The 15,308-nt window shown below is 45.6% G+C and overlaps 1 protein-coding gene across 4 annotated transcripts in view; it reads left to right on the top strand.

The window, feature by feature from the left end:
• The window catches only part of ACVR1 (activin A receptor type 1), a 126,482-nt gene that overhangs the window by 70,076 nt on the left and 41,098 nt on the right, over positions 1-15,308 (top strand). The gene's annotated exons all lie outside the window — the stretch shown is intronic.

The raw sequence follows: 15,308 nt of genomic DNA, 5'->3' as shown, positions 1-15,308 counted from the left end.
GGAAGTCAGAGGGAGAAGCAGGTGCCCCGCTGAGCAGGGAGCCCAGTGCAGCGTTCCATCCCAGGACCCTGGGATCATGACCTGAGCTGAAGGCAGATGCTCAACCAACTGAGCCCCCCAGGTGCCCCAAGACTCCTTTTTTAAAGTCATGTTTTTGGTTCACAGCAAAATTGAGAGGAAGGTACAGAGAGTTTTCATACCCTTTGCCCCCACACATGTAGAACCTCTCCCGTTACCAACATCCCCCACCAAAGTGGTACATTTATTATAATTGATGGACCTACATTGACACATCATTATCACCCAAGTCCGTAGTTTGCATTAGGGTTCACTCTGGGTGTTGTGTATTCTGTGGGTTTGGACAGGTGTATGATGACATGTATCCACCGTTATAGTATCATTCAGAGTATCTTATTGTCCTAAAAATTCTCTGTGCTCCACGTGTTCATCCCTTCCCTCCACCCTCCTTACCATAGCAACCACTGATCTTTCTACTGCCTCTATAGTTTTGTGTTTCCTAGAAAGTCAGATAGTTGGAATCATGAAGTATGTAGTCTTTTTAGATTGGCTTTCATTTATTAATAGGCATTTAAGTTTTCTCCATGTCTTTTCATGCATTGATGGCTCAGTTCTTTTAGCACTGAATAATATTTCATTGTCTGGATGTACCACAATTTATCCATTGACCTATTGAAGGAACATATTGGATGCTTCCAGGTTTTGGCAATTATGAATAAAGTTGCTATAAACATCCATGTGCAGGTTGTCTGTGGACTTCAGTTTTCATCTCCTTTGGGTAAACACTAAGGCTTGTGATTACTGGCTGTTATAGTACAGTATGTTTAGTTTTGTAAGAAACTTCTAAATTATCTTCCTAAGGGGCTGGACCATTTGCATTTCCACCAACAATGAATGAGAGCTCCTGTTGCTTCACAATCTCACCAGCACGTGATGTTGTCAGTGTTTTGGGTTTTAGCCACTCTGATAGGTGTGTAGTGGTGTCTCATTGCTGTTTTAGTTTACATTTTCCTGATGACATCTGATATATGGAGCATTTTTTCATATGCTTATTTGCATATTCATATGCTTATCTATATGTCTTTTTTGGTGAGGTGTCTATTAAGATCTTTGACCCTTTTGTTAATCAGGTTGTGCGTTTCCTTATTTTTGAGCTTTAAGGGTTCTTCGTATATTTTGAATAAACATGTGTCTTTTGCACATACTTTCTCCCATTGTGACTCGCCCTCTTACTCTCTTTCGTTGTCTTTCACAGAGCAGAAGTTTTTAATTTTAAGAAAGTCCAGCTTATTAATTATTTCTTTCATGGATTGTGCCTCTAGAAAGTTATTGCTGTACCCAAGGTCATCTGGGTTTTCTATTATGCTATCTAATAATATTACATGACGTAATATTACGTAATTGGCTTTACACTGAGTTTCTATTGGATAGTGCTATTATAACCAATTTAGGTATCCACAGTCTAGATTTTGCTCTAAGCAGTTTTGTTAAAAAACATTTCAATAATGCTGTAATCTTTTAGTGCCAAGAAGATATAAAATAAAGATCCCTAAAAGAATTAGAGGTGTTTAAACCAGAGGAGGGATTGGGTCTAAGTTGTAGGAATTAATAAGAATTGAGTTGGAAAAATTTGATGGGTTAATAGTGGTTCTCACCTGGGGTTTATTTTACTCCCCAAGGAACATTTGACATTATCTGGAGATAAAACAGACAGGTTTCTAGGATTTTTCCTTCTCTGTGTAATCGATAAGCACTATGATAAGTAGAAAAAAATCTACAGAATGTGGCGGAATAAAGTCTCTCCAAATTCCATTCCCTTCCCTAGGTAGGGTACCAGTTCTGTGTGATATTAAGCAGTTCCATTTGGTTTCATTTGATATCGTGGGTGGAGCTGTGGTTGTGGGCATGATTGAAAAGAAAGAGAATGGATGACAAATTGAGGTGGAAATGTGGTACAAATAGAGATGGAGAAGTTGAGAAAGAATGGAGAGGAGAGAAGGGGAAAAGGACATTTATGAATCAATATTAACAACCATGCCATTGGTTGTTTTTTCCTGCTTTTAGCTCTTAAGCTGCGCAAAGAATCCAGCAAATGACCCTCTAATGTCACAGTGAAGATTATGTAATGAAGCAAGTCAGTCTGGCTGAAGTGGAAATGGATTGCCACTAAAGTTTTGCTGTTTAATATACCACCACCACTAGCATGTTTACAAGGAAGGAAAAGGACACATCATCCTCTACTTGCAATAACTATTTTTTTCCCCCTTAAACCAGAATATCCAGAGTGCTACAGCCTAGAGTACTCTAATCATAATAACAGTTGCCGTAGTCCCGTCTTCCCTCCATGACTCAACTCCTTGGTAACTGTCAATAGCATATTCTATGAAAAGACTCTTTGTTTTTGTATATTTACTAGGAATTAAAAAAAAAAAAAACACTGAGAATCCCTAATTGTAATACACTCTAATATATTCAACATTAGTCATAGAGCAAATGTGAAATACTTAAACAAAAGAGGTAAATAATAGGGTAGACAACTAAAATCTTTATACTAGCCCCAAAGATGGTCTAGTGCAGACCTTTAGACTACCAAGTTTAAAAGAAAGTAGCCCATGTTTGATGTTTGCAGGGTAGTTATGGCACCTTATTGATTATGCTTCAGTGAAGCTAAGTGGTATTATCGGGGCACAAATAAGAAAGTCACAGAGATTTTGTTCCAGTATATTTTGTTGAGTAATGCACTCTTTTTAGTTAGTTGGAAAAAATAAAAAATAAAAGCAAGCAAGACTTCTTCCCCTTTGTCTCCTAAATCATATGCATCATTTCCTGAAATCCTCATGATTACCCTAATGAGATAGGCTTTTGGGAGATGAGCCTTTGAATTGTTTAAAACTCCTGCTTGAGGTTACACAGCCAACAAAAGGTACCACATACTTTAAGAGATGGTGTTCAAGAGTTTCAATCATTATCCATCCTCTTCAAAATTTGGCTTCTTTTGGCAGGGGGTACCTTAAATTAGCTATATCCACATCCACATTATGTCTGGTGCATCTAGAATCCAGCTCAGTCCAGTCTGAGAGCTGAGATGAGAGCTTGTAATAGCAAATGATCAGGCTCCTTCACCTGGGTTTGTGTTTTTTTATTTCTCCTCTTTCACACCAATATTCATTTTTCATGTTCATTATATATACACAATTCTAGCTGCAGCAAGAGTTTTATTTGCTCTTACTGAGAAGAGCACTTGAGTCCTAATTATCCGTATATCCTTCCTTTCCCTTCCCATTAATAAAACTAATCATGCTCTAATATTGCTGTTACGCCACTGGGGAGAAGTCCATTTTTGTTTCAGAACGTCCATGTTTGGCTTCCCCTTTGTCCCTGAGAGCATTTGCAGGTGACGTCCATGACACAAATACTTAAAATGGAATATAGCTTCAGAAATATTTCTAAGCTAAGATGACCCACATTTTATCAAATTTACGAGCCATAGTTTGATTTGATTGTAGCAATGAGGGCTGGCCTTGTGCAGAGTTTTGTTGTAAGAGATTTTGGCCTGTCCTAGAGAAGATGGCCAAGTTCTAAATTATTTTGTGGGCTGACTTGATTTTACTCTTTCCAAAACCACCACCACTCAGACTTTCCACCCCAATTACCCAATGAGGGAAGGAAGGGGCTAACTTCAATAGACTTTTTGTTAGGGTCCACAAAGGTGCCCCTCTTTGCCACTGTGGGAGAAGAATAGAATAAGCCTTTCTTTGAATTTCTCATTATTGAAGATTCAGGAAGTTCTTGAAGGGGTTGAATGAATGAATGTAAGAGAAATGTCTCTATTAAATTTGTTGCTCTCATTTCTCATTCCTATAATTTGTCCCTTTTGTTCAGAATAAAATCTTTTTACCAACACATCATCAAATGAGAGACTCTTTGGGGAGAGAGATGAGAAATACCGAGCTATTGGCTGCTCACTACTAGGACCTAAACTGTAAATATCTGATGGAGCTGCACCCTTTGAAGATACTGCTTCTTTGTTGTCAGATTTTCTTATCTAACAGGATGGTGGTGTATTAGTTGATGTAAGGTGAACTATGACAAAGCTTCCATTTAGCTTTTACTTCTTGGGGAACGTTTGTTTTGGCAGTGGTTAGTTAAACTAAAGCCACACCAGCCCCCCCCCCCCCCCCCAGTGGACATTTTAAAACATTCACATTCAGTGCATTTATATGAGAGATGGGTAGTGTCAGTAGGGTGTGGAGAATCTAAAAATTCAATCTAAGTCAAATATTGAACAGATATGAAAAATCTAAGACCTACGCTCGATAAATGATTTCCTTGTGGTCAGCAGTGAGAGGGCAGTGCAGTTGCTTCTAGGCTTCTCTTTCATGAAGATGGGTCTCAAGAAGGAGAAGATGGATCCCATCTTCTCTTTATGGAACGACTAGTGAAGCAGGAGATTTGTAGGTGTGTCATATATGCAACTTTTGCTCTTGGGAAGAAATAACCACCACGAAAAACAAGACACAATAAAAAATGACTTTGCAATTCCCCGAACGCTGTTAAGCGGCCTCGCACTTCCTTCTGCAGCCCAGCGTGACCTCAGGCGAGCTTCCATGGATAATGATTATACGCAGTCGTCATAATTACTCAGAACTCCTGTCAGTTCCAAGATCATGTAAGACCCAGGGCGGGGTGACTTTCAAACTTTTCACTGTGACTCACAGTGAGAAAAATTTTAGAGTCGGACCCACACGCATCTGAAACAAAAAAAGTCATGAAAAACACAGTAGTCACTCTTAAGGTGTTTAATGTACTCCCATGTTACTCCCCCCCCCCCCCCCCATTCTATTTGGCTTTATTTTGTTTAAAAAGAAAGCGAGAGACCTGGTCTGGTCTTGAACCACTAAATCGATTTCCTGACCCAGGAATGGGTGGTGGCCCAGCGGTTCAGAGAAGGCGTCCACAGTGTGTCCCCGAGCTCGGGTAGTGGCCCAGTGGTTAGAGAAGGTGCCCGTGCTGTGTTCCCGAGCTCGCGGCCCGGTGACCTCTGCCACCCTGGGTGAGTGCCCCGGCCGCTGCCGGTTGGGGCCTGCAGCAGCGCTGGCTCGGACCTCGTGTGTTTTCCACAAGGTCATGAAGCCTACCCCCACTGGTCCCCGGTGGTCTGACGGGGAGACTGAGGTGCAGGTGTGTGCCCCGCAACCGGGCGCTGAGGCCGCAGCGCTGCTCCCTGCTTGGCGGCCTCCGGGCTCCGCGAGCGGGACATGCGGGGACATGGGTGTGAGCCTGGGGCGGGGAGGGAGACGGGGGTAGGAGGTGCAGGGAAATTGCTCTTGGGAAGGAGGAGGTGACGATCCCCCCAAACAGGACAGAGTGAACACCCCCCTGTAACCGGTGGTGACCCTGTGTAGGCCTCTGCGGCCCTTGCCCCCCACTGAGCCCCCGCTGAGCCACCCCAGGGCACCTTGAGGCCACCCCCAGAGACTGGGGTTCCGTGGCGGTGTGGTGCCAGGTGCCGTGTGGGGTCAGGCAGTCGTGGCTTCTCTGGGGCTTGGCCCTGGCCCTGGGGCCTCACAGTGTCAGTCGTGCAGAGCACGGTGACGTTTGGCGGGCAGATGGGGTTGCTGGTCGAGGGGTGTCCTCTGAAGGGGGCAGGCCCCAGCCTTTCTCAGGACACACGCCGGGCATCTCCCCACTCCGCCCGGTGTCAGTGTGTGTGGGTCACCTGGCCGGCCGGGCTGTGCCCGCAGTGGCGATGGAGACCGCGGGCGGCCGGTGGCGGTGGCGGGTGGCTGGCCGTGGGGGGCCTGCCCTGGGCAGCGTCACTCCTGCGGCAGGCCTGGCCGTGGGTGCTCCAGGGGCACTTGGCAGTGAGCGGCTTGTCCCGTGGGCCGCGGGCACAGCCAGTGTGATGCAGTCCCTGGGACGACTGGCCTGGCCTGAGGGGATGGCAGCAGCGCGTCTTTCAAAGACTTTTTTTTTTTTTTTTTAAATTTTTTTTTAAATTTATTTATGATAGTTGCAGAGAGAGAGAGAGAGAGAGAGAGAGAGAGGCAGAGGGAGAAGCAGGCTCCATGCACCGGGAGCCCGACGTGGGATTCGATCCCAGGTCTCCAGGATCGCGCCCTGGGCCAAAGGCAGGCGCCAAACCGCTGCGCCACCCAGGGATCCCCCTTTCAAAGACTTTATTGTGGGTTTGGGAGGAGAAACCGCTGTAGCCCCGCGGTACCCCTGGGTGAGCAGGGGGAGCTGGTGGGCGCTGTGGTGTCGGCGGGGCGGGAGCGTCGCGTTGTCAGGGAGCCCCGTCTAGCTGCCCAACGCCAGGGTTTTGCCGGTGCCAGGGCGCAACAGGAAGGGCCTCCTATCCTCCTGGGCTGGGATTGGGGACCACGGGCCAGGGAGCCAGAGCCCAGCAGGATCGACACATAATGCAGCGGAGGAAGCACTGGGAAAGACTTGGTGCGTGGGGAAGGGCCTCCCCCAGAGAAGCGGTGGCTGGGGTTGGAGGACACCACCTGGGCCGTCCCAGTCTGGCCAGGGCAGCCGTAAGAAGGGGGATGGGTTAGGACTAAAGGTCCTGCTGGTCTGGCCGTCCTGCCGTCCTGAGCTGGTTGCCTCCTATCCTGGGGGCAGTGAGGGCTACCAAAAGGTGAAAGAGGGGCAGTTGGTGTGTTTTCAGAGTTGTATGGTGGACATGGACCACAGGGTATGGCAAGCGGTAAGCGGATGAGGCAAACCAGCCGTGCCGGGCTGCTGGGGTGGTGCACAGGCCCGCCGGTTGTATTTTTGGAGCTGTCCCAACTATAGCAACATAAGGGTGGCAACAAAACGAAAACAAAACCGTAGCTCCGAGAGGGGACCTTGGTGATTATTGTTCACAAATAACAATAACTGGAGAGCCAAATAATAATCTAATAATAATTCAGCAGCTACTCTTATTATTATGAAAACAGAAGCCTGAGCTGCTGACTTTTCTAGCAACTTTTGCAGGACATTTAAATCCCTCTTGCTGGCCCTTTGTTCCTGTGTTGCCATGGAGTGTCAATAAGCCCGGCTCAGAATAACCCAGGCAGTGACATGCGAGGTAGGGCTTGCTCGCTGGCATGTCGGCTGGCCAGGTTACACTGTCTTCATTGCTCCCGTCTTGGGAGGAGCACCGGGCAGCTGGCTCCCTGGCAGCTGGGCAAGGTGTGTGTCTCTTGGCTGCCTGGAGTTTGAAATGCAACCCAGACTGGCCTGCATACGGAGCATGTGCGGCTCCCGATTGAGCCGATAGCAACTGAAAATAGCCCACGGAGCACCTGTCCCTTGTACACCAGCCCCTGGCCGACTGCCATTTAGGACAGTGAGGACTCACTTTGGTGGGTCGGTGGGGGGCTGAGTGGACTTCAGTGGTTCCTAGGAAGGTCTTGGGACCCGTGACCTTGGCTTAAGAGGACGAAAAGAGGTAGCAGCCTCTTCTGAGCAGTTCCCTTTGGCACTTCTGACCAGCTGGTGGCTGGTCACAGGGGCTGTAGGACGTACAGTACGAGCTGAAGACTCCTTACGGTGCTCTTTGCCCAGCCACGCTGTGGTCCAGGAGACTGAGAGGTAGATGTTTTCTCGTGGAGGTAATAGCTTTCCTGAAAAACTCCTGGAAGGTAGATATCCGTGGTTTGTACTGGCTCAGTTTTAGGATGGGGAGACCTTGAGTTAAACTGTTTGGTTTGGTTTTCTATCTGCCCTTTAATCGCCCATGACTGTCACTAGATCACTTCTACCCAGTGTCTCTTTGCTAAATGATTCTTGCTCAGTGGTCCAAATGTGGGCATGGAATAGAATCACAGCATGTTACAGGGCTCTCTTCCCCCTTGGGACTCCTTCCATTTCCTTCTGGGCTTTCATCTCTTCAGCGGGCTTGCCGTTGTTGGGCACAGTTGGCATGTCAGTGTGGATGGAAGCGGGCTCTGGAAGGAAATACTTCTGAAATGACTGGTGGTATTACAGCTACTATTTAAAAGTGACCCTTCGTAGATACTTGGGTTATCTTTAGGCTGTCAGTGCTCTGCAGCTACAGGAGCCAGTGGGAGTCTGTGGAAACTCTGGCCTGTTGCTTTCACCTTAGTGTGTGTTTAGATATTCTTGCTCCCCAGCCAGTGGCCTCGTGACACATCTCAGATTTAGCTGCCTTTCTTCTGCCAAGGTCCGAGATGATTGTGGAAGTAGGATCAGTGTGCTGTGCCATAGAGATTGGGGGGTGGGATGGGGGAGGGAACGAGTGTTTGCAAAACCAGCTCTGGGTCACAGCACTCTCAAAAAATGCTTGGTTTCTACCTTGAGTGTAGGTACCTGGAGCCTTTTCTGCAGGCTCAGGGGTAAAAAAGAATAAGCTCACAATGACCCAGACTCAACTATGTCATGGTGACAGTAGGATCCTTTAGTCTATGACTAATAAGCCAATCTTCTTAAGTGTTGAATTTGGGAATTAGTGCATTCTTATGGACCATATTAATTAGATTGATAGGAGAAAGAAGATATACAAAGCAAAGATCAAGTTAAAGGTTGGAATTCAGTCCCAATTCATGGGATTGAAGGCATGGGATTCCTCTCGTAATGAACCTTGCATAGCCTTCTGGACCTGGTAGGGCCTTAGGGCATGAATTGGGAAATCCGGGGATAGAGAAGTAGCAGTATCAGAGGCCTGATCATTGCCCCAGTTTTCTACCCTTGGATATCCAGATCTCTTGGGCTCCATCCAGGCTGGACAGAAAATAGTCTAGAGAGCACCTTGATCCCTCTGTGGTTTTCCTGGGGTGGGGTACGGTAGGGAGCTAGAGGGGAGGAATTTAACTAATTCTGGACATTTTTACCTTTGGCTTTGGGTGCTGCGATGCCTGGAGGCTGGCATTCTAAGACTGTTGTTCAACAAATTGTAGCCCTGCCCATCTTCTGAGGGATTTATCTCTGTGGTTTGAAAGCTTCCAGAAAGGCTGTGGGGTGTGGTGGTGGTTTGCTGCTGGTACGTAGAGCCAAGATTGGCAACCTTGAAGGCCCAGTCACTGGTAGGGCACAGAAGGGCAAATAGAGGTGGGAGCTTGGTGCCGAAGCCGCCCTGTAGTTCTTTCTCCACTGTCCTATCCCACGTAGAGCCCTTGGTTGAGGTTTCCTACCACCAGAATTTTCAATACAGAGCCTGGCTAGGAAACCTTCACTGGAGTAAGCCACGTGCTCCCCAGTTAGCCGGTGGAGCGTTGAGAGACAACCACATGAGTCAGGCACACGTCTTCCCACACTGTGAACAGACCTTCCAGTCTCAACATTGGCTAGATGGGACTATATCGCTGGTTCTCTTCAAGTCTAAACAAGGAATGGCTTCTCTGAATTGGTTATTTTAAAAAAAGATTTTATTTATTTATTTGTCAGAGAGAGAGCGAGAGAGAGTGAGAGTGAGCGCGAGAGTCTAAGCAGAAGGAGTGACAGGCTCCCTGCTGTGAAAAGAGCCCGCTGCAGGACTCGATCCCAGGACCCCTGGCATCATGATCTGAGCCGAAGGCAGACACTTAACCTACTGAGCCACACAGGCGTCCCTCCTGAAATGCACCCGGTCTTTTTCTCTTCACCCCCAGACTGTGGTACTGTTACTCTTCCTGTAAGTGGAACTTTGCTCAGACCCGGGCACTGTCCGTATATGGGGTGGGGATGTTTTCTGGTCTTTAAAAGAATTCCTTAGTAGGTAATTCCCATTAGGCCTTGTAATCATTTCTTTCTCTGAAGCAGAGATTCAAGAAGTTTGAAGACACGATGAAGAAAGGGGTCATTATTTTCCCCCTATTAAAGAGTTGCTTCATAGACATGGTGCAAGTGTGAAAGCCGTGTCTTTGCTACGTTCTGGGAATCATAAAAAGCATGGAAAAGACAGACCGATATTGTCTTAGGTCAATACCCGACAATGTTCTTTCACTTGTTAGTCACTTAAACACAGACCAAGTTTTTGGCTTTGAAATGGAAGGTGTGGTTGCTGCAATAGGGCTTAATTTACAGGGATTATTTCAGAGACAAGGAGTCAGCCCAGACACAAAATAAACAGATGGCACTTTTTTTTTCCCCTCTCAGCTTCAGCAGTTCAAATGCAGGATGACTTGGGAATCCTTATCACCTTGAGCAAAGCAAGGAAGGGAAAATGATGTAATTCACTCTTCCCCACTCCCTGCTGAAAACGCCATTACTTTCACCGAGAGGAGAAAAGTGGCAGCAAAAACCAGGGGCATCTTTTTCACTGCCGAGCAGGCAAGTCCTGCATGACCCCCCTCACGTGGCTGGAGTCAAGGCGCTTACTTTGTATTGATCGTTCTGGTCACCTGAGCATCGTAGTAGCCCAGAGTCCTCACATCAACCATCTAAGGAAGGACCATCCCTGAAAGCCCTGCTGTTCTATTAATGTATTAAATAATGTCTTGTTTTTAGGGACTTTTGTATTTTTACCTCTTTCTTGCAACAGACAAACAGGCAAACAGAACACCTACTGCACCACAACAAGTATTAATTTTCTACACTTGTAAGCCGGAGTAGGTGAACAGATGTGACGCCATGGTGAGCTCCTCTACGAAAAAGTGGTTTGCACAGACATGCTGGCTCAGTGACTAAGCCTTGCCTTAAGATCTCTGCTGACATTTAAAGACTTTATAGGCTCAGTCTGCTCTGAAAACCAGTATCATGTCTCTTCCCACCTCTAAATCCTTTCTGTGAATTCATTCTGAAGCAAATATTCATCAGGCTGGTACTCCTGTCAATTACTGAGGCAGGTGGGGGGGGGGGGGGGCAGGTATATACCAGTGGGCGGAATAGGCTTAGTTCCTACCCTCATGGTGCTCCTAGTCGAGAGGAAAGACATGCTCATTCAGTAGCCAGACAGATACACGCATGTGAGTATATGCAGGTGGGTCTTACTTGAAATTTGAGGGTATTAACAAAGGTTTCTCCAAGGGGGAAGTGAGTGTGAATACATAAATGGGGAGTCGGCAGGGAGGGAGCTAATAAGCTTTACCTGTGGGGGAAATTCTGTACCTAAAGGACCTGACATCCTGGAGCAAGAGAGGCCTTCTGACAACGGAGGCGTGGTGAGGGCAGCCTAAAGAGGTGGGGATCAGCTCTACCAGGACTTGTGGCCACATTAACCCATTTCAACAATCATGGAAGGCAGAGAGGACTACATCTCAATGGGGATGCCATCTACTCAGTTCCAGAATGCTGGAGGATAGGACATATTTGTAGCTATTGTCATTTTCGAAATCTTGGGAATCATGAAATCATGTTCTGTTGTTGTTATTCTAATGTATATGTGATCCTATTCGATCTTTCTTAACTCCTGGAATATGTTTTCTTCTTGGCTTTACAACTTTGCAGGGTATGGGTTTCTCTGATCAGAAAACAAACAAACAAACCCAAAAAAGCAGTGATTTGGGTTCCCTGTCTGGGTGTTTTATGAGAGCATTTAGACTCTTGGGGTATTGTCTTCCCAAGCATATAGCTTGCCTTCTTGTCAGACCATCAAATGCCCTTCCCTGGGCGTTCCAGACTGACCTTTGTGTTTCTGTCTTAGGAGCAGGCTTCTGGCAGTGATACCTGGCATTGCAAAATCCATCCCTGAGCCTTTGTTTAATGCCAGAGATCTCAAATGCTTTCTGATTCTGGAGAAGTGCCAAGCTGCACTCATGGATTAGGAGGCCATGGAAGGACTCCCCCCTGCCCCCCCCCCCCCCCCCCATCTAATAAGCCTAATAGAAGCTGTCATTTCAAATGAATGAATCATTTATACTGTTGGAAGGAGTCCAGGGATGTTTGGGGTTCCCTTTTTAGCCTATCAGGTTCTGAGCTATATGACTTTTGTAAGAATAGTGTAGTAGTGTAGTCACCACATTGTTACTTGTGCTGCTTTGCGGTGAGTTTCTGAGAAATTCAAGTCTGTTCCTTTTGCTGATCTCTGGGGTCATGGCTGCAGGCTGGTTTACTTGTGGCATTTTCTCATTTGTCTTTTGTGTCAGACTTTAGTGGGAAATATGAGGTTTTGTGCACCATTTAGATTGATAATCAGCTTAAATGCTTTCAAGTGTTCTGGAGTACATGACTAAGAATGTGGATGATGAGCCCATAGTGTTGTGCTGAGATTTCTCAAGTCCCCCCTAAAACCTTGATGTGAATACTTTTACTCTGAGCTACAGGGTGATGTGAAACTGTGGACATTCTTAAAAAGTCCACAGTGCTCTTTGCTCTGCCTTTTCTTGTGACGGTCTATGGTTAGGTGATGAGAGCAGTTGTGTCCAGAAGTGAGCAGAGCATCGCCCAGAACAAGAAAGATCTTTTAAAAGATTTGAGATTCTGAGCCCGTGCCTCTGGTTGTAGCGCCAGCCCCCAGTCCTCCCAGGACTGGCTGGGAGTGGAGGACTCCCCGCTCCTCCCAGTCTGTTCACAGGGACTTGGTTCTGGTGATACAGAGGGCACACGGTGCCAGCCATAACACTGAGTAATACTGGGAGGTGCCTCTTAGAACAAACAATGTGGGTGAGCTTCACAGAGAGGGAATACCTCTGGCTTGACATTTAAATTACTGAATTATTTAAATGAGTGTCAATTAGGTGGAGTAGACTTGCTGCTTTCTGCCAGGGCACTTCCTAGTTATTTGCACAGGCAAGTGTAAAATACTTCATGTCAGATACGGCGCTTCCTGTTTGTGTTGTCGAAAGTCACAGAAGGTGACTGTCCAGGCCTCGGTGTACCTCAGTACGTACTGAATTCACATCACTGTCTGAGAGATTACACTCCTACTCCGGGCCCTACAAGGGATTTTGTGATAATTCTTGCATCCTGTGTACCCCCCAGCCCCACTCCAAATAAAGTATCACAGGCCCACACATGTTATGGTTATTCCTAAATTTTTGATCAGACTAAAAGAGTGAGTCACAGCCATTTTGGGGCCTGCTGTGTGCTCTTAGAATTGTGGATATTAAGATCTGAAAATGTTACCACCTTGCTTTTAACCTTCTTGGTTGACTTAGTAATCCCAGCTCAGAAATCTTTCTGGCATCTCTTCGACTAATCCACACATGTCGAATGAAACTGCCAAAGTGGCAGTTCATGAGTGTGTGTGTGCCTGCAGGCATGTGTGTGCTGCGTGTGGTCATTCTGATATACTTAGAATTGGGGGTCTTCATTCAACTTTGGTGGTATATAAAAAAATCGATTCATGAAGGGCTCTGCTAATTAGTTATATGGAAATGTACAAATTAGGAAGGTTGAATGTTGGTGAGAAGCAAAATTGGAAGTGAAGCTGGTGAAGGTTTTGTATTTTTCCCATTAGCTAACCCCTGGACTGAGCTCATGGGCCCTCAGAGCAGAGATTAATTTAATATCACATATCATTAATAACCATCTTTCTCCTCCTTTTTTCTTTTTCTGGATTGTGGAGGTGAGGATATGAAAACTCTAGTTTTTGACACCTTAAAAAGAATGACCTATTTAAAAGTAGTCAACTCGTGGCCATCTGTATACAACTAGGGGAAGAATATAAAGATTCAAGGAGAGTGTTTAATAAATGAATGAATCCCTTTGACTTAGTTTATGATCCCCCCAGGATAAGCTCTGATTACAGTTTATGACCCGCGATGCCGGTGTGTGCTGCATAGTTGGGTGTGGTGAGTTGACTTTTACTGAAGATGGTATTTACTTGAAGGTGCTCAGTGCTGGCAAAATTCTTTCAGTTACATTCCAAACATCTGTCAGACTGTCCCCACATCCTGTCAAAAGATAGGGACCTAGGAAGGGCAGTCCACACCTTCTATCTGTGGAGCAGGGGTTCAGTTTGGACTCTGGCTAGCTATTTATTTATTTATTTATTTATTTATTTATTTATTTATTTATTTATTTATTTTTAAGGGGGCTCTACCCCCTACTTGGGGCTTGAACTCGTGACCCCAAGATCAAGAGTTGCACGTTCCACCACTGAGCCAGCCAGGCACCCCAAGGGCTCTAATTTTAAAAAGCAATGTTCAGTCGGAGAGCACGTGAATTATCGTTATCTTATTTTTTAATTTAAATTTGACATTTTAAATTATAACCACAAGGTGTCCTCAATTCTTTTGTAACTGGACTATTTCCATAGGATCAGTGATGAGCGAGGTCTCTGTTGTCTGGCGTTACCAGTTTGTTGTTGCTCCTGCTGGACCGTAGGCACAGCCAGTTAAGGGATCCACACTCGTTGGTCCATTATCAGTCCACAAACAGCTACTCTCTTACCTTATTTTCATTTTACCCCTTCATCCTTACACTGACTGGTCAGCCCCAACCCAGTGTCAGGAGACACAACCTCTTTAATAATAAGGTGTTAGTGTGTGTCTTTGGATATCTATGACCTTTGAAAATATTTAGGATTTTAAAATATATGTTCGTGTTTCAAATTTTCACACATGCATTCTTGCACAGTTTTAAAATACGGTATTTTAAATTCCCTGCTGTAGATCACAAACAAATCAACATGACACCATTAACTCTCTCTCCCTTTTACCCTGCCTATCCATTTTCCTCCAAAGAATCATCACCTGTTGGGCAGCATAGTTGGCAACCCTCAGCCCAATTTTGTGCCATTCAAGAGTGGCGAAGAGTCTAGACTCCCTAGAAATATTATCTTTCAACTCACTTTTGGCAAGTGTAAACTTTTTGCGGGATTATGTCAACAGATATATATGTTTCTCATCCTCATAGAAATAGATTGGTGCTGGAGTTTCTCTAGGCAGGGAAAATAAAGACTATCTTTTGGCTCATTAAAATTTTTACTCATTAAAAATGTCTGAGGCTCTTGATTCTCGGGGGTGAGACTGGTGACATACATATACTGTCAGCGGCTATTTTGGATTTTCTGCTTTCAGGCATGTCTTTGCTCTTGGATGAGCCCCTTGTGGTTTTCAAAAGAACTAGCAAGTCAATTATAAATAGAAGGCTTGTGTCTGTGTGTCTGCGTGCACTTACTCTGTGGGATGAGGCACCCACATTACAGTGGGTAGTGAACTATTTTTCACTTCTTTGAAGAGGGAAGAAGAAAGATTAAGAACACTTTTCTCTTTTTGAGATAACCCACGTCTCTACACACACCCACACAAATCTGTGTAAATGAACTTGACATTTTCAAAGACCTTACCTTAAGGTCTCCTCTTGAAAGCACAGCCACCCAACCTGTTATTTTAAGAAAGAAGCAGTTATCTCACAGACCTGCTACAGGGGGTTCAAGAATTAGAAGGCAGTCAGTCTGTGCCATAGACCTTCGGAGG

This window comes from Canis lupus, chromosome 36 (assembly GCF_011100685.1).
Source record: "Canis lupus familiaris isolate Mischka breed German Shepherd chromosome 36, alternate assembly UU_Cfam_GSD_1.0, whole genome shotgun sequence".
In the NCBI taxonomy this organism is placed as follows: Eukaryota; Metazoa; Chordata; class Mammalia; order Carnivora; family Canidae; genus Canis; species Canis lupus.
This window is presented reverse-complemented; position numbering and strand designations above follow the sequence as displayed.